The sequence below is a fragment of the Tenebrio molitor genome, chromosome 1 (genome assembly GCF_963966145.1).
Source record: "Tenebrio molitor chromosome 1, icTenMoli1.1, whole genome shotgun sequence".
Lineage (NCBI taxonomy): Eukaryota > Metazoa > Arthropoda > Insecta > Coleoptera > Tenebrionidae > Tenebrio > Tenebrio molitor.
In genome coordinates this window covers 1,219,979-1,239,756 of record NC_091046.1, presented here as the reverse complement: position 1 = coordinate 1,239,756, position 19,778 = coordinate 1,219,979, and the positions used below count along the sequence as shown (strand labels likewise).

At 37.2% G+C, this 19,778-nt stretch overlaps 2 long non-coding RNA genes across 2 annotated transcripts; both read left to right on the top strand.

Moving 5' to 3' along the window:
- The first annotated feature begins 2,821 nt into the window (after positions 1-2,821).
- LOC138141553 (uncharacterized) lies at positions 2,822-3,658 on the top strand. The gene is made up of 2 exons (XR_011163185.1): positions 2,822-3,051; positions 3,102-3,658. It is a non-coding gene; the product is annotated as an uncharacterized lncRNA (long non-coding RNA).
- A 3,348-nt stretch (positions 3,659-7,006) lies between these two features.
- LOC138122434 (uncharacterized) lies at positions 7,007-7,445 on the top strand. Its single transcript, XR_011156501.1, has 3 exons — positions 7,007-7,150; positions 7,198-7,269; positions 7,329-7,445. It is a non-coding gene; the product is annotated as an uncharacterized lncRNA (long non-coding RNA).
- The last annotated feature ends 12,333 nt before the right edge of the window (positions 7,446-19,778 follow it).

The following is a 19,778-nucleotide window of genomic DNA, read 5'->3' as shown; positions in this document are numbered from 1 at the left end:
GCATCAAGAGAGCAAAATCAATTCCAGTGGCGACAGGGAGAGTCGAGATGGGAAGAATTCCAGTTGTTGACTATTATTATATTAATTGAAACTGTGACAGCTGCAAGAAGAGTGAAAAATGCAAATCTAGGAAGACTAACTTTGGTCGACTGTTCTGAGTGTGTCGGTGAGGCTTTGGTGCGTCTCGGGGAAAGGTTCGAAGAGGAAGAAATTGAGAAGATTTGGGGGAAGGAACGGATTCTCGAGACAATGAAAATTAATCAAGAGGAGGACTCTTCCGTAAGAGTGTTTGTGCAAATAGGGAAGGATGAACGAAGGCTGCCCAAGAAGAAGATTTCAGAACCTCCGGAAGGACACAGTGAAGAAGAGCAGGATGTACTACAGGACCAGAGAAGACGAGATGACTGTTCAGAGTGTGTCGGTGCATCGTGACGTCCCTCTCAAGGAAGGTAAGGCTTTGGTGGGTCTCGGGGAAAGGTTCGAAAAGGAAGAAATTGAGAAGATTTGGGAGAAGAAATAGGTTTTCGAGTCAATGAAAATTAACCAAGAGGACTCTTCCGAAAGAGTGTCGGTGCAAAGAGGGAGGGATGAACGAAGGCTGCCCAAGAAGAAGATTCCAGAACTTCCGGAAGGACACAGTGAAGAAGAGCAGGATGTACTACAGGACCAGAGAAGACGAGATGACTGTTGAGATTGTGTCGGTCCATCGTGACGTCCCTCTCAAGCAAGGTAAGGCTTTGGTGCGTCTCGGGATATGGTTTGAAGAGGAAGAAATTAAGAAGATTTCTGAGTAAGAATTGGTCTTCAAGACAACGAATATTAATCAGGAGGAAGACTGTCCGGTCGTAGGAGTGTCGCTGCAAGAGAAGATTCCAGAACCTCCGGAAGTATGCGTTTAGTACGTTTAGACGACACTGTAGAAGAGGAGGATGTACTACAGGACCACAGAAGACGAGATGACTGTTCGGAGCGTGTCGGTGCATCGTGACGTCCTTCTCAAGGAAGGTAAGGCTTTGGTGAGTCTCGCGGAAAGGTTCGAAGAGGAAGAAATTGAGAAGATTTGGGAGAAGGAATTGGTCCTCGAAACAATAAAAGTAATCAAGAGGAGGATTCTTCTGTAAGAGTGTCGGTGTAAAGAGTGCGAGATGAACAAAGGCTGCCCAAGAAGAAGATTCTAGAAACTCCGGAAGTATGGGTTTAGTACGTTTAGACGACACAGTGAAGAAGATCAGGATGTACTACAGGACCAGAGAAGACAAGATGACGATTCAGAGTGTGTCGGTGCATCGTGACGTCCCTCTCAAAGAAGGTAAGGCTTTGGTACGTCAAGAAGGAAGGTTCGAAAAGGAAGAAATTGAGAAGATATGGGAGAAGGAATAGGTTTTCGAGACGACGAAAATTAATCAAGAGGAGGACTCTTCCGCAGAAGTGTTGGTGCAAAGAGGGCGAGATGAACGAAGGCTGCCCAAGAAGAAGACACCAGAACCTCCGGAAGTATGCGTTTAGTACGTTTAGACGACATCGTGAAGAAGAGCAGGACCAGAGAAGACGAGATGGAGTGTAAAGATCAGCAGGAAGACATCGATTGTAGAGAAGAAGGAGTGAAGGGCTTGTGAGTAGCAGTCGGTGAAGAGATCGTCAAGCTCTGGAAGAGTTTGTGGGAGATTTGGGAGATTTGGATGTCCTACACCGGAAGAGATCAAGAGAATGGGATTAAAGGAAGATGTGGGGGAGAAGATTTTGAAAGCTTCCGAGATCATGGATGGCCTATCAGGAAGAGATCAAGAAGATAGAATTGAAGGAAGATGCGGAGGAAACGGTTTTGAAAACTTCGTAGGAGCTCAAAGAGGTGTTAAGGAAAAACTAGGAGAAACTAGTTAATCGGAAATATAGGACAGAAACTTATGTTGCAAAGTCTTATTTTGTTTTTGAATAGATTATTTGATCTGAGTACTCCGAGTCATTTATTTAAGAAAATAAGAAAAAGGAGAGTTAAGACAAGGAGTTCTAGTAATTTGTTGTATCATTCGAGATATTGGTACTTTGATGGAGAAGTTATCGGAGCAGTTAAACACCTATGGAGTAAGTTTGCTCTTGTTCAGTTGCTCTGTTCATGGTAAGACTAGTATGTCCTCTGTGAAGGAATTCAAAAGAATGAGAATATAGAAACGGTGGACAATGAAATTTGGGAAACTTCATTTTGTCAATGCAACTGCAAGTTGGTCAAGGGTGAAGGAAAGACAAAACGAGATCTCTTAATTGTCCATCGGGTTATCTATTTAGAAGGAAAATATCACAATGTTGTTTGGTAATGGTAGTTATTACAGGGTCAAAAAGAGTAGTATGTACAATCGAGGCAAAGCAAAGTAAAAAGAAACAAACATAGTGCTAGAGGGAAACGTAAGTAGTCAAAAATGACAGAGAACTGACTGAGAAGGCGTTGGAAAAATTAAACTGTTTATAACAGTGTAAAGTTTGAAATTCCCGCCGTTTGACACGAATAAGATTTGTTTATGTTTAATCGGGACATAACTGGACATGTTTGTTTTCAGCAAAGGGTGCTCTTAGATACTTGCTTCGAGAGTAGAAATCGTTAATTTATTCTATTTTTAATGTAAAACATTGCAAAGAAAGAAAAAAGGAAAGATTTGTTTGGCTCTAAATTTTAGGTTAGCTGTCAACATGCTCCAATTATTAATCTACGCTTTAAAAAAGCACAACAATTGACGGTTTCCAGTGCCTTCCCAGCCCAGGATTTCATTTGCACGTGCGATATAAAATAAGATGAGAACTATTTTTGACAGTAAACAGTATCGGGGGGTGAAACTGGCATTGGCAAAATGGCAGCGGAAAAAGTGTGGGTGCCACCGGCGGGGCGTGAAGCAAAGGGGGGAATTTTGAATAGACCGCGCAGACAAATGTCATTCTTGTCATTTAGTGACTCTTGTGAGCTTGCGCCTTTGCGGGTTTGCGAACTAGCATCCATCTTGTGTGTTTCGTTTTGGGTTATGCCAAGGATGCTTGGCAAATTTCCCGAAAGTTTTCGTTTAGGTTAGTGCGGATTAGTGCCATACTTGATATGTAAACTGTGTAAACTAAAGTTTTTCAGTCGTGGGAGTTGTTAGCCGAAAGAAGTATTCTTGTAAATATCCAGAATCCAACAACTGGTGCATGGAAATTTTGTGAGCATCATTTTGAGGCAATAGTTTTGTGAATGAAAGAAAGGATCGTTTAAACACCGGTTCTGTACCAAAACCTTACGACCATTCTGCAAATGAAGATTTTGTAATTGTTGATGTCATCAGTCTACAACATTGACCGCGGTTTGCAAAGGTTTGGATCAAAAACCTTCCTCACATTCTCAAGATGGTGAAATAATGGACAGCATTTCCAGTTTTCATCTTCAAGACCATAATTATTGTGGAACAGGTGAAAGTGAAGTTTTGACAAACAAGCGTAAATTCGCGAGTAGAAGTATTCCACAGTATCCGACGGATATCAAGACTGAAATGTAAATAGTACTCTGATTTGTTTTTTACTTTTTTCAAGTGAATGTTAATTTGTTGTTTATCTGTTTTCTTGAATTTTTAGAGTTTTATCTTGTTACATTTTTTTCTTATTTGTGTCGGTTTTTCGTTCAATATATAACTAATAAATATATTTGTGTTTAATTTTATTTTCCTACTATTAAAATTGTTAAGATTTTAAAGTGAAAAAGTATATTTGGTTATTTTAAAACCAAATTTACTTTTTTCACTTTAATATCTTGTCAACTAAAAAAAACATATCTGAAAAAGGGAGCACTATAAAGACGGTTGCGTTCAAATTTTTCCCGCGGTCATTTAGTTTGCCACTGGACTACCAGGAGCGCTGTATTTTCCGTTGCCAACCTTTAACATAGGGAAATCAGTTCTTATCTAAGGTGTTCTGTGGTAGACAGTGTTACTTCTGTTATTTGTTGGTAAAAATGGAGAATGGATGAGAACAAACTTGCATTTTCTTCAACTAGAAGGAAATGCAAAGATGTTATCGATGACAAGATTAAGAAGAGTAAAAAAAGTGATAAGGAATTGAAAAAAGACAAAGATCTGGGCGAAGTACTTACCGAAAACTTTGTTAAGAAGTCTCCTGGGTGCCCCTGTGGCGTGGCGTGGACTAACGTTTTTCGGGTGTTGTAAATATCTGTCATTCGTTGCCGCTGTTAGCGCTTTGCGCAGTTGATTATCATCAACATTTAAATTGTAGGGATGCGTTGAAGAAGGGAATGCGAGCTGGCTAACGTGACAAATGTGTCAAGATCGCAGACGATGTTATGTTAGGGTCGACGTGTAAAATCTGAAAGGGGGCTCGGAAGCTTCCGGGTCGCGTAGTGGTCCCCCAGACCCTTCTCAGGCTGAGATATCGCCGCCGGTAGATTTCCAAATTCAGAAATACTGTTATGATTACACGTCGGATGGTGCTCGGCTAAATTGGACTCTGGTAAATTTTAATAATGGTAATGAAAGCCCGAAAGTTTCAGCATTCATCACCTAACTATAAACTGCAATCTCATCAGAGTAATAACGATAATGTGTTAAGCGATGGCGACGGCAAACATCGGTGCGCAGCCCCTAAGAAAACAACACCCCCGTAATACACTAAACATCGTGCGTGGCCTAAAAGGGCAAGACGCTCGACGTCGAGGGCACGGGTTAATGCTAACTTTTGTTAAGTTGTTATTCCCTAATGGGCAGTCATCGGGGCACAATATAATGCATTACATCATCTAACTTTGCGATTATGCCCCGCATCCACCGAGGCCTTGCCCTAATTGCGGATAATTCGGGGCCGGGGCCGGAATTAGGCAAAAATCTCGCGCGATTACGCTCGAGAGGGACATATTTGTGCGCTTGCACGAGCAAAGTCTCTGAATAATTTAGGGGCGGACGGTTTTTCACCCCGGCAACTATTGTTGCCTACATAAACGCTTGCTAATCATCAGGCGATAAACCGGCGGAAAGCGAGTGCGAAAAATGCGACGCCGGAAAATTATTTGCCAAAGGGGTGCCTGTTGGCTGTTTCCTCCACTTCTTGTACATAATTAGAACTGTTGCCTTGCGAGTTTACAACTTTCGATCAACATCCGAACAGTTACATTACCGAACTGACGCAAATACCTGATGCATAATGAAACGAACGACGGAAGCTAATTACAACACTGATAGTTCTGCCGGAGTGGTCGATATTAACGCGGAAAATGTTTCACACCTGCAAACATTATCGCACGCTGGGGCGAAGCAGCGTCTTGTTGCATTCACCACAGACGTACATACATTTTTGTAGAACGCGTCACGCGTCACGTCACGCGCTCCGGGTGAAAGGCTCAAAAAAACAAGAATCAAATAGTTCATTTTATTTATTTATGATTTAGTACATAACAAATAATACCACAAACTTAAATACTGAAGATAAAAAAAGTAAAAAAAGACCCTGTTGTACAAATGACCAAATTTTCATTCTATGTCAAAAAATAAAATGACATTTTTTTTGAGCAACAATTTTTTTTAATTGATTTTAGTTTTCTACGTTGTCAAACAACCTCGTAGGTAAAATTTCGGCACATTTTAAAAATGCACCCTGTATATCATATTTAACGTACACCAACCAATGCGGTTTCCTTGTTTTAAAGCATATTTGCTATAGGATACTTCGCATTGGCGTACATTTTATAAAACATGATATACAGGGTGTATTTTTAAAATGTGTCAAAATTTTATCTACGGGGTTGTAGGACAACATAGAAAACTAAAATCAATTTAAAAAAATTGTAGCTCAAAAAATAAATCTCATTTTATTTTTTGACAGAATTTTTTAGATATTTTTTCCGAGTTCTACATTAAGCCAGTAGCTCGTGGTTAAAATATCTGTACAACTTTCGATAACACCCTGTATAAATGACCGTTGAGGGAGTCATATGACATCATAGTCAGTAAAGTGTCGTTTTCGTTGTTCTCCGGCCCGAACCTGACGACGATTTGAGCGTGTCGCATGGTCGAGCGTGACGATTTTAGCGTGTCGCAAAACACTAATTCACTGCCCGTGCGGTGCGCCTAAAGAAGTTTTCACTTCAAAAAATAATTGCGTCAACAAATGTACAGTTAATCACAATTCACGACGACAGTAATTGCTTTTAAAGGATTGAAGAGGCGGAGAAAAAATCAAAATGAGATTTGGAATAATTATTATCAAGCAGAATAATTATTTGCAGAACTCGTTATAAATTAGCAATCTTAGGCAAACGAGAGAAAATTTCTGTTTCCCCCGAATCCGCCGTGCAAAACCCACTCGTAGCTTTTTGTCGCTAATAAGTTGCAAATTTCCTCAGCTCCTCCTTGGCCGCCATTCCGATTCACCACACATAACTAATTGCAAGACATAAAGGTAGCGCGGTCCCATTCGCAGCAAATTCCTCCATATATTAGTCAAAGATCTTACTCATTTTACATAAAAGCCGTCAAGCGAACGTCTCCGGGCATGATTTTAGTACTCATTTGAGATCCTTCGATGTAAAATTCAGCTAATGCCTATCCACCACGACGAAGGATAATGAGGGATGTAGGGAGAGCTTCAACGTCACGACTGTCACAACAAATTCGGAACGTTAGTGCAATATTAAAATCGGCACGTGGCTCGCACTCGAATCACTGAATTGTCAATAATTAGTGACACGTGGATGTGGGAGTTGTCGCCCAGTGATTGTTCAGGGATCACGGAAAACAAAGGAACAAGTGCATTGGCGTGCAACAATGTGAAACAAAAATAAATTCAAAACGGGGGGTGACAGGATTCTTATCGGCGGAAGTCGATACCAGAAATAAAACAAAGAGTTTTGTAAAAGTCGGACCAGGTTCAGCAAGAATGAAGAGAAGAATCTGATTGTTGCTAACGACAGGAAAACCACTAAACTTACAAAGTTACTATTATTGTCTGAAGGATATTTTTGTTGGGTTTACCACGCCGTGAGGTATTTTAATTGGAATTATCACTTTTCCACCATTGCCTTACATGCGCACTGCTCATTATTTCCACTGATAAGGAAATGAACTAAAAATGCCATGACTGAACAAAATACCAAACAATGTTCCACGAACGTGACTAACACTTACACTAGGTAGATTTTGTATTTTTGTAAAACATTATTTAAACGTGATTTTTCAGTTCTCGACAGTATGATGTACGTCCTGCTCATAATACTTGTGGTTCTTCTGGTTCTCGTCGTTGCCTTAATGGGTCAGTAAGTTTTTTAAAATTGTTTGCGAGTCATTAACAAAATTTATTCGTGTTTTTAGTGTACCTCGTCAGACGAAAAAAAAGGAGAGAGAGTGTAAAGTTATGTGTTGGTAATAATGAAAAAAGTTGATAAAAACTTGTGTAAGCAAACAGTGTAATAAAGGTCAAAATTAGGATTTTTTGGTTTAAATTATTTTGGGCAATAAATTTTGTTCTCTATTCGTCACGTCGGTGGAATAAAACGTAGTATATTTTGCAATGAGCGGATGATTACTTGCGAGGATTGTGTCACGAGCCGCAGGCGAGTGGCGTAATTAATCCGAGCGAGTAATAACCATTGTCCGCGAGTAGAATACTATACTTTTTCTACGACTATGAGAGAAATTGATAAATAAGTTGCATTACACTACTTTTACATAGATTTTTTTTGCAAATTTATATCAGCTAATTAACTTTTACCTTCGTCATCTAAGAAACTGTTGAACACAGATCTTTTCAAGAATTTTTAAGCCCATTTTACAATCAGTGTATTGTTTGCGCTCTAGCACGATTTTATTCGTCGCTTTCTTGTAGCAAAACAACGAAAAAAGAACAAAAGATGTTTTTTTTTGCGTGAAAAAATATTTCAACACTTGTCTTACATCAACCAGTGTAATATTATTTAAATTTTCTCACCGCTTTAAATATTTCTTTGTTGCTCCAGGGCAATTTAAATAATTCACAGGAAAGCAATCAAAATCAAATATAATATTGTAGCAAGGAGAGCATTTTATTTTATTTTTATTTTGGAATATCTTGTTTGCAAAACATCAGTGTGAGTTTGTACAGATGAAAATGAGTGTAATTTTTTTAATTGAAGCCGAGTAACAACGGGGGAGGTGCGCAACCAGACATACAATCACTCGCATGACCTTGAATTGCAAAACGAACCGCCATAAGAAAATACACAGTACTTTGGGATGAAACCGGTTTATCTTATCTACCTAAGTAGTATCTCAGCGTCTTTTCTGATACATTATGTATATTCCCATCAATATTAAATACATATTACTCAATGTAGAGTAAACTGGTTTATTAAATATTTATTGCTCAATTGTCTTCTTCAGACAACACTGAACACCCTTGTGGCATTTTAGTTTGTTTCAAATTGAAATAAGGACATACTTTGAAAAAGTCTTCCTTTCATTACTCATTAGTTATTTGTTTTTTGTCACTTACTGACCAATCGCAGCGCAGCACAGAAAAACTCTTCCTAGAATGATGTTTCAGATGTTTTACCGATAGCCTCGATGTCGCAAATATTTTTTATCTACGACCATTAAATAATACGTTTATTATTTACCTAACTATAGATACATTATGCTAGTCATAAATTACACCCGTGACTTATTATAAGTCACTTGTGATTTATCATAAGTCACAGATCTTAAAAATTTTCTAAGCTAAGTCGTAGATAAAACGTCGAATTAACTCGCGAATAATGCCTATAATCCACTCTGGTGATTAAAACACTCGCCCGCGGCTCGTTTTTTAACTTTCACTCTCGTGGATTATGATAGGAATGATTATATCATCAAATAATATATGTACTATTAAATGACATTTGGAACAAGGCCATTTCTATATTTGTTAAAAAATCCGCGACGAATTTAACTAAGCCAATTAAAAACGTATATTTTGCCGACGTAATCGCATCGAAACTTCTTAGTCCTCCACTGTTTTCCTCTTCAAAGAAAAACGATTAAACAAAGCTGTTCAGAGTTGCGTCAGGTAAATGACGATTTTCATAAACCGAGTTTTCGATTTAGTTTTTAATTTGTATAAATTTCAGCTCCAACTATGCTCAACTTTCTCACCGTTACAACTTGATCGATCTTCAATTAAGTCTCTCGGCTAATTTGATTAATAAATTTGATAAAGTTTTCAAATGAGAATTTTAATGCTCCAGAATCGCGAAATTGATGTTTTATTTAATGAAGTCGATTAGCCGGCCCGTCACAAAATGTTAATGCAAACATTTTAAATTATCACAGTATTTGCTCTCGACTAATACAATTTTTTGTTGTTTCTGTTTTATTTACAATTTTTAATTAATTCATTTTGTGAGAGTTTTTGTCCCGGCGCCTCCACCATTCAGGCCTAAATCTATGCATCGACTATTTGACAATTTGACTTTGTGTTTTTCTCGTGGGATTTCGTCCCTTTATCCTCCCCTAATCCGGCGTGTCATTGCACCGCTCGTCACAAACTGCATCTCTTTTTCATTTAAAAACTTGTCACGCGGAATCCGACATGACAGTCCGGTAAAACAGTGTTTTAATCATCCCCAAGTCCCGACTGTTTAATAACTTGAAACGTGTTTAATTCCGCATTCCTCCCTTATGATAGTGAAAAGTGGCGTTTTTCGCCCCGACATCCGTATTAATTAAAAATTCCTGAATAATTAATCGATCCGCGATCGCCCCGCGTCCACCCCCAAGAAACCCGGAGATAAAGCGCCCTAAATTATTAACATCCGAAGGAGTCAAACGGCAGCAACTGCTGCAATATTAATAAAAGAAAGTCTCATTTTTATTTCAACTTGACGTATCCGCTCCTCTGCGGCAAGCTTGGGGGAATTCTCGTGGGGCGGGGGTGCGTATTGTACACCGGTAAGTGGTTTTATTTTTATTTGGGCCCCGTTTACCGGCCTACTTGTGCAATTATCCCGCATTATTTTGCGTCCCGCAGGAGAGGAGCCGAGCGTCGGCGGCGGGCGTCGCCGCCGCCCGAGAGAGAGACGAGAGCGGTGGGCCGACGCTCGGGCCGAATTACCCGGAAGACACTTCATCTCTTCGACGTTGCCGGAGACCCTCGTCGTCGTTCGGGGTTACAGTTATTAAATGCTAAATGTAATGAATCCTACGTTTTAGAGATTTCATTATTGTTAAATAATAAGAGGAACGAGGGTGCAGTTCTATGAATTCGTTGCGACAAGTGGCGGTTAATCGCGCGGGGAAAAATCGGGGGCGGCGGCGGGCTGGGGCGAGATGTCGGAACAATTTGGATACCCTCGTTAACGGCAAGGATTGGGAATTATGATAGTTTGGAGGAGGTCACGGGAGCGGGACCAGTCTAACAAGGTGCGGGCCGAGGTGCTACCGCTGTTGTTAATTAATTGGGGATTAGTAGAATGCCCCTTTAGGCACTGGCGTAATTAGAATTTTTGGACGGCTGACAGACAACTTCTTTGACTAGTTGTAAATAAACGCAACCCAGCTGAAGAGAAGTTCCCAAAACGGGATTAAAAGCCAAGTAAAATTGTTAATAATAATTATTATCAACAATTATACTTTCAACAAGTTGAAAGTTGCTGTTACAATATGTTGTTTAGAGCAAAAAAATTTCATTGTGGAATGGTCATATTCGACACTTCGAGTTTTTAAGCAATTTCAACAAAATTTCCGGACTTTCCAGGCACTTAGCAACAACTTCCATAGAAAGGAAACAGGTAGTGTTCTGCGCAGAAAAAGAAACTAACCTATCATTTGGTACAGTTCAGCTTATTCTTAAAAAAGATTTGCACTTTTTTCACTGTCGTGTGTCTGTTGTGGATGAAATTAAACCCCTTGACAATAAGAGCCCCACAACACAACCTTTCTGAATAGTGATCGTTGGAGCGCGGGAGTTTTAAATCTCATTGTTTCATTGCAGTTAGCTGAGCAAATTCTTTTACAACCTGTCGGTCACACATAATTCACACCTTTATGAAAATCAAGATTTCAACGTTCTCAAAATCACTAACCTAACTTTTAAGAGTGACATCTGATAGTTGAAATCTTAACGAATTGCCAACTGAAATTTTTGGTCACAGCCAACTCAATTTTTTTTTCGATTTCACGGAATTAATATCGATATCTTTATAACCGTGTGGGTTAGGTCAAATCTAAAAACTGTCTCGTATAGATTTAATTGTGGTGAATCGAGTGCAGCAGACTGTATAATTCTATTTAGAAAACTAATTGAGAAATCAGTATTATATAGATGTGCAAAAATGGTGGAGGCGCCGGGAAAATATGACAAGTAAATTTCCATAAATCCGTTATGGTTCTACAATTGTCAAATATAAAAATTGCATTGTACAGATTTAATTATGAGGAATCGAGTGCAGTATAGTGTTTGCCTCTACCTTCATTATTAGTCAAGGAATTTGCAGGTGTAGCTAAAGTTACAAATATGGTTGGAGCGTGAGGATATTCTACCAATAAAAATAAGGACATTTATATTTCCGTTTGTGCCAGATCAAATTTAAAAACTGTGTTTTACAGTCTGAATTGTGGGGAATCGAATGCGAAAGAGTCTGAGTGTCTATCTTCTAACATCATACGAACAAAAAATAGATAGCTTTGGAATATTTTTTCAGTAAAATAACGATCTCTCCCTTATGGTTTGGACCAAATATAATCTGAAAACAGTGCTTTGTAGATTTAATTATGACGAACGGAGTGTAAAATACCGCATGGATTTATCTGTAACACCGGTTGAGAAAATGACATCGATGTGTCGTACAAAAAATATTGCGTTGTTTATTTAATAAATATTATGCTTGTACTTTTGACAAGATCAAACCTAAAAACTGCGTTTTGTAGATTTAGTTATGGTGAATCAAGCAGGGAAAACCACATGACTCTCTTTCTCTTTCGTTCACTTTACTTTCGCTCACTGTCTTTCACTCACTTTGCTTTGGAAATTTAATTTTACCACGCTTGAAAAACTATTTACATTGTATGTAAAAATGGTGGAAGTACCAGGAATTTTTTGTCATAAAAATGACGATATCTCTTTTACCGTTTGAGAGAAGTCAAATCTGAAAAGGGTGTCTTGCACATTTGATATTTGACGAATTAAGTGTAATAAACCGCAAGACTCTAACACACGTTGAAAAAATAATTTTTCCGGAAATTATTAATTATTTACGCGCCGGAAAATTGAATTTTCCGGGCTAGTACTGTAAAGACTTTACAAGACGCAAAATAAATTTTTTCGATGTTGTTTACTTTGTAACTATAGTTGCCAACAAAATTGACAAACTTGATTTTTGTGGAATTTGTAAAAAACTTTTCCAAAATTTGTAAATTTCGTCTTTTTTACGATTTCCGGAAAAATTTAATACAAAACACGTCAGTAAAATCTCTTACTTGACTCGGAGCTTTAAAATACTCGGCACAAAGTGCCTCGTTTTTCAATTTAGCTCCTCTTCAGTAATGTGAGATTTTCCTGACTTTTATGTAAATAACTACAAATGACTCGCAGAAATGGTGGAAGCCCCAGAATTTTTTTTTGAACAAAAATAGTAATACCGTCGTTACGGTTTCAGCTAAATCAAATCCGAGAACATTGTTTTGTAGACTTAATTACGTCGAATCGGATACAAAAACCCGGATGGCTCTATCTCTAAAATCGACTGAAACAAATACATTGCCAAATGAGGGTTTTATTGATTCAATAAATATGACGATGTCCCACGATTTTGACTAGATCGAATACAAAAACTGTGATTCGTAGATTTAATTATGATGCATCGATTTCAAAAAACCGCGTGGCTCCATCTGTACCATATGTTAAAAAAATTGGGTTTATATTGCTTCCGAAATTGGTGGAGACTTCGGGAAATATTTTCAATACAAATAACGGTATCTCTTGAATCGTTTGGCACAGAACAAATCTGAAAGCTGCGTTTTGTAAATTCAATTATGATCGCATGCCAGAAGCCGTATGGCTCTAACTTTAACACCGATTGAGAACATTGCGTTTAGGAAAAATGGTGAAAGTATCAAGAAATAAAAAAAATATATATTTCGACGTAAATTAAATCTGAACCCAGCATTTTGTAGATATAATTATGACGAATCGATTCCAAGAACGAGCATGGCTTAATCTTTAATAGTAGTTGAGAAATATACATTTGAATAATTTACTAAAATGGTGGAGGTGCCGGGAAATTTTTGTCACAACAATGACAATATCTCGTTCAGTGTTTAAGGGAAATTAAATTTGAAAGATCTGCTTTGTAGATTTGATTATGACGAATCGAGTGTAAAAAAATCGTATCGCTCTGTCTTTTACGTTAATGGAGAAAAATTGTATTTTTGTTGCTTGTCAAAATGGTGGATGCGCCGGGAAATCTTCACTTTTACCTCTTAATAAAATTTAAAAACCATGTTTTGTTCTTAATAAATACAGTTCTTGAAACGACCTTTGTGCAAGGTCGTTTATCCTGTGCGACGTTTTCGCATCCTTCCCCTTTCCAAAAACCGCTCAAAGCCGCGCATTATCCGCGCCGCTCCTGCAGAGCTTCCCGGTACTTACTGAAGAATTATCCTTGGAGCATCGATGTAAAGTTGAAGTGAAATTATTGGAATTGCCGGAGGTTTAAGCAACTCCTTTATCTCGAATCGCGGTTAAATTACTCGAAAACGTTTTGTACTCTGGAAAAGAACGTCGCATCGAAGGAAAAGTTAAATTACCGATTATCGCTTATTAATAGAATGTTAACAACCCGCGCCCGGTTCGCGATAAGCGCACGCAAAATCAAAACTCGTATTGAAATAATTTCGACGGGGCGGAAAAGTCGAACGAGGAGAACTTTTAAATTGTCCGGATTCCGGCGGAACCGCTTTCACGAGGTCATCGAGTTCTCCACGTCCGGCAATTAGACCGAAGAAGTTGGGTCTCGAGGGACGAACAGTGCATATTCGAGGTGTTGTAAAAGAGAAACAATTTTTAACAGAAAGGAATATAAACATAATCTAGCATTTCGTATAAAAGTTATACTAACAACTTATAAAACTTTCCCCAACTAAACTTGAAAAAGCACGTCTCAAACACTTGAAACTCTAACAATCATAAAAGTTTTTAAATGGTTCCACATTCCGCGCTCACGGAAGATATATTACATCGGTTTTCTTTATCAAATATCTCGCCTCCATATCGAATTTCCTTAGGAAAATGGTCGGACGTAAATCCGGCGACAATTAATAGGGGACCGAAACTGACGCCTCAAACAACTGGAAAATGTGAAAATGGGGCAATAAAACTCACTACAAACAAAATAGTGGGGATTTGCTTGGGTGTTTGCTCAAATTCACTGTTATGGGTTTTACGTTATGAAATTAGTAATGTCGGGTGTTGGTTGATTCTGCTCATATCTAATAACGAATTCGTATTAAATCGAAACTAAAACGTGATTGCCTATAACTCTATGTAAATGAAAACGTTTAGAAAATAAATCCAACATCCACAATGCAGCATCATTTGCGATAAATGGATTTACAGTGTTGATACAAATACAAATAAGAGCAGCATCTGATCGAAAATATCTAAATCTGGTCCATTTGATGTTTTTAACTTTTTGCTTTTTATCAGTAACATTTTTCGGAATTTTTTGAAGGAATCGGGGTGATCTTTTATATATTTTGACATAATTCATATAATAGCATCCTAATTAGTAAACCAATTAGGTGATTATTCAGTTCATTTTATGAATAATTAAGCTGCATTTCCTCATTTAGAAATTCCGTATCATAATGAGAGTTTTAAACTTCCATAAAGCCGTTTACATTTTTAAGCTAATATCTAAGGCATCTCTTAAATGAAATTACAGTCGTTTTGAAAGTTGTGCTCAGTGGAGGAAATCACCGATTGTTATAGCGAAATAGATGAAAAAATTTACTAATTTTACTCCTAAAAAGAGTTTTTTGAAGAGCTAATTGTGGTAAGTCGAATGCGAAAAGTTGCATCACCTCATCTATAATATAATACTTATGAAAAGTGTCTATAGTAACGATTGCGGTAATGATAGATACGTCAATAGTTATTTACAGCAAGAGTGAGGGAGGCAAAGCTTTCGTTCACGCGAATTGCGTGAATGCAACTCAAGTGAACGAAAGCGGCCTTACTCTCGAGTGCTGTATTTGGTTTTGTTCGATACCTCCGAGAAAGTGAGTCTGCAACTTTGTATTCAAAATTGTAAATAAAAATAAATCATATTTTTGCTATGGAAAAAAATAAAGTACAAAATAAACAAATGCCGCGAGTTACCAAATGTTACCTAAAAAATCAAAATTACGTTATCAGAAAAAAATAATGAAAACCAGTGAGTGAAAGACAGTGAGCGAAAAACGATGAACGAAAGTGAAGTGAACAAAAAAGAAACCTTCACCCGCTGGCAACTATAGATACAGACTCACTTCCTAGGGCGGTATGGAACAAAATATTTTTTTACTAAAAAGAACAACATCTCTGTCTCTGTTTGAGCTAGATGAAATCTGAAAACTGCATCTGGTAGATTTAATTATGAGTAATCGAATGCACAAAACTTTATGGTTCCACCGTTCACACCGATTGAGCAAACTGTAGAACAATTATGAATATCATTCGTATGGTTTTAACTAGATTAAATCTAAAACCTTTGTTTTCTGGATTTAATTGTGAGGAATTGAATGCAGCACATCGCATGGCTCTAGCTGTAATACCGGACGACGATATCTCCCTTGATGTTTGAGCTTAATCAAATGGGAGAAGTGTGTTTGTAGATTTAATTATAATGAATTAAATGCAAAAAATCACGTGGTTCTATCTAAGGATCTAGTAGAGAAAAGTGCTTTTATATGGCTTGCAAAAATGGTGGAGGCGCCAGGATATTTATTAAAATCAAATATACGATATCTTAATGACCATCTTAGCTATTTGTAATCTAAACAGTGTCTTTTATAGGTTTATTTTTGAGAAATATAATGCAAAATATTAGATATAAATAAATCGATACCTATCATACTAGCTAAGAAAATTGCATGTGCAGGTAATATTGCAATTGTGCTGAAGGCGTCGAAATAGGTTTTCATTTAAAAAAAGACATCGCTGTGACTGTTCTAGCTAGATGAAATCTAATCATTGCATTTCAAATGACAAATCAAGTGCAAATAATCCTATGAGTTTATTTTCAACACTTGTCTAGAAATTGTATATTACATTATAAGTGATGAAAGTGCCTGATTTTTCAACGAGCAATACATGATATACTCTCCAGCGCCTGCGAGTGAGCATAATATTGCGAGTTAAAAATCGCACTTTGATCACGAATTGTGTATACTATTTTTTCCAACATTGCTTATGAAAATGAGTATCAATTTTAAATTTCTTTGTAATTATTTTACTCCCCTATTTTTTGAATTTTCCGGATCTGGAGTTTCAATTAATGCAAATAACAGTGTTTTAAATTTTTATATTAATAAGTAATTAGTAGATTGTTAAATAAATCTTCTTCACTAGTGAGTTTACTTTCTCCATTTTCCTCACTAGTGATGCAAACGCCTATTTTCCTCACTAAATTGAGTGATGAAAGTATCATTTTCATAATCGATGTTGGAGAAAATATATTCATATAGGTCCCAAAATAAATTGCAAAAAATGACGATATCTCTGTAACCGTCTGAGATAAAACTATGTTTTATAGATTTAATTGTGGCAAAATTGAATGCAATAACCGCATAACCATGTCTCTGATACCGGTTGAGAGACTTGGATTTGAAAAGCTTCCAAAAGTGGTGGAGATGCACTGAGCTTTCTTCACAAAAATGACAGCATTTCCCGTTTTGTTTGAACTAAATCAAATGTGAGAAGTGCATTTTGTAGATTTAATTATGACTAGTAAAATACAAGAAACCGCATAGCTGTAAATCTCTTACACGGTTTGAGAAAACTGCATTGCATTGCATGCGGAGTAATGTCTTTTAATAAAAATAATGAAATCCTTGTTACCATTTGAGTTACATCAAATTTAAGGACTGCGTATTATAGATCTGCCAATAGTAAATTGAAGCAAAACACATCAAACTATTTGCAGCATTAGTTAAGAAAAGTGCAGTTATTTCTGTGCAAAACTGGTGGAGGCTCAGAAATATTTTGTAAGCAAAAATAACGATATCCGCCTTGCAGGTTTCATCAAATATAATCTGAAAACTACGTTTTGTAGGTTTAATTATGACGAATCGTATGTGAAATATCGCACTGAGTGAGAAAAATTTCACTGAAATAATTTGCAAAAATTGAGGAGGCGCCGGGATTTTTTTTACAAATTTTTTTAAAAACAAAATGGATTTAAACAATTTTTCTTGCAGAATCCATTTCAGAATAAATATTTACATTTGCAGTTAACGGGATGTACGCCAGTTCTGGGACACTCTGTATATAAAAAAAAAGAAAGAAAAGAAAACAAAATATTATCAGCAATGTGCCAATTGTTACTAATGCAAATTTTGTTGCTTTGAGGAAATTTGTTGTCTCAAAAATTCGTACATTGTAACACAAAAATAAAGAAAGCTTCAATAATTCTAAATGCTTTGTCAATGACTTAATTCGATTTTTTTTTAGATTTTCTGTAAAGAATATTGTGACAAAATATAAATCTGGATGTAAGACTTTGTGTCTTGTTGTTTTTATTAACGTAAGGTTACCAGAGAAAATTTCAAATAAAAAAAAATATATACAGGGTGTTAGTAAATGGTTGGGAATAAATTTCAGGGTGAATTCCTTACGAAAAATGTGACTTAAAACCTAAATAAAGTTTTTCGTTAAAATAAGTAGTTTTCTCAAAAAAAAAAATGTAGTCCACTGTTGGAGAATTTCTCTAATTAGTTGATTTGTCTGCCTAAAATCGCATTAGTTTTGAATTATTTTTTTTAAATTCAACGTTCCACGTTTACATTTTTTCTTTAAACCATTATTATTTCGCAGTATTTCAAAAAAATACGGATACCTATGCCAGAATACTTTTATTTTTATTTTTTTATTTTTTTGAGAAAACTACTCATTTTAACGAAAAACTTTATTTAGGTTTTACGCCACATTTTTCATAAGGAATTTACCCTGAAATTTATTCCCAACCATTTACTGTATACTGTATAAGATGATTGATTGCAGAATTCTTTAATTTATAGAAGGCGACGAAATATGAATGTAGTGAATTGGAAAAATAAGTTCTTGTCTCTGTTTTTGTTGATCTGATTTATCACATTTTGAAAAAAAAAAACATAATCCCAAAACCTTGAGATTTTTTCACAGGAAAATGCCAAGCTCTGCAAATCCAATTAGTCGTAGAGTCGTAACTCTTTTGTAAATACGAACCGAGTAAAACGCCACGTCAACAAGTACCCTTTTGCTCCATTTAAAATTTGTAAAATCCCGTCACAATATGCACAACCGTAGCTTTCTCACTTCCATTTGCAATTACCGTCGACAAGCTGCAATTACCTCCTCTCCGTCCAGCCGTGATGTTTTTTTAAAAGTTCGCCTTTTGCCGTGCGCCACGTGTTGCACTAATGAGCTAATATTTGACATGGTAATTACACATTGTAGGCGGCGACGCGCGTTCCACCCCATCATGGACGTAATTTGAACGAGTGTGATTTATCCGCGGATGCGGTCCCGGTGACATGTGTTGTGCTCCCGGACCGGAACAAACAAGTCGGAGTTTTGTTTGCGGGAGGCGGCGGAGCGCTCGTGAGGAATCCCGGCCCGATTCATCAAAAATACCGCCGCTGTCTGGTTACGGCTTCAATTATGAAAGGGACAACGCGGCCTGATTGATGGACGCACTCTTGCGCACCAACGGCTTTCTAATGACATTGATTCGCCGACTTCAATAATTAATTGCCGACGTGATACGGGATTTATTACTCTAACCCGGTAATTTGTAAATTGAATGGGGGACTTAATTAAATCGACTGAAATTAGCCCGTCAATATGGAGTGACGTTGTCGATCGGCCTGACTAGTCGACGGCGAGCGACCATAAAACTTACGCATTTTTCAATTCTGACTCCTATCGCCCTTCGAGAGCTTAACTCTGCTCATTTTGTACAATGGAAGAGGATTCTGCGGGGAAATACACTCCTCCGCTCGCATTGAATATCAATTAATATCGAGGCCGGATCGATTCAGGACCGGCTAGAAAGTGTACGCCAGGATAAAACGCACCACCTGTGTGATGCAACTGGCACTTCAACAGTCCGATGCAAAATCCCACATGACAGATGCGGTCGCTGCAGTTTAGCTAACGTTCGAAATGCACGTGTTGATCCTCATTCGTGTTTCTCTGATTAACACCACCAGGATTCCACTTTGGCAAATTTTATTTCACAAAGAAAACAAATTGCAAGTCACAAGCGTTACTTTAATTATGTAACTATTTTCTCAGATATACAGGGTGTCTCAGCTAAGACTTTCGAGCCTAATATCTCGGTTATTTGCCAACGGATTTTTATGAAATTTAAAATGCAGATATTTTAGACCGTGAAGGTTCAATTAGTAATAATAAAATTACCTCAAGTTAAAAAATGTAATTTTAACATATGTTTCCTTTATCGAAAATTATGCGCGATTATTATTAGATAGTTAAACATTAAAAAATAGTGTCTATACAAATAATTAAGTAAATCACTTGTCTGATTCAACGAAAAGATTACATTTTGT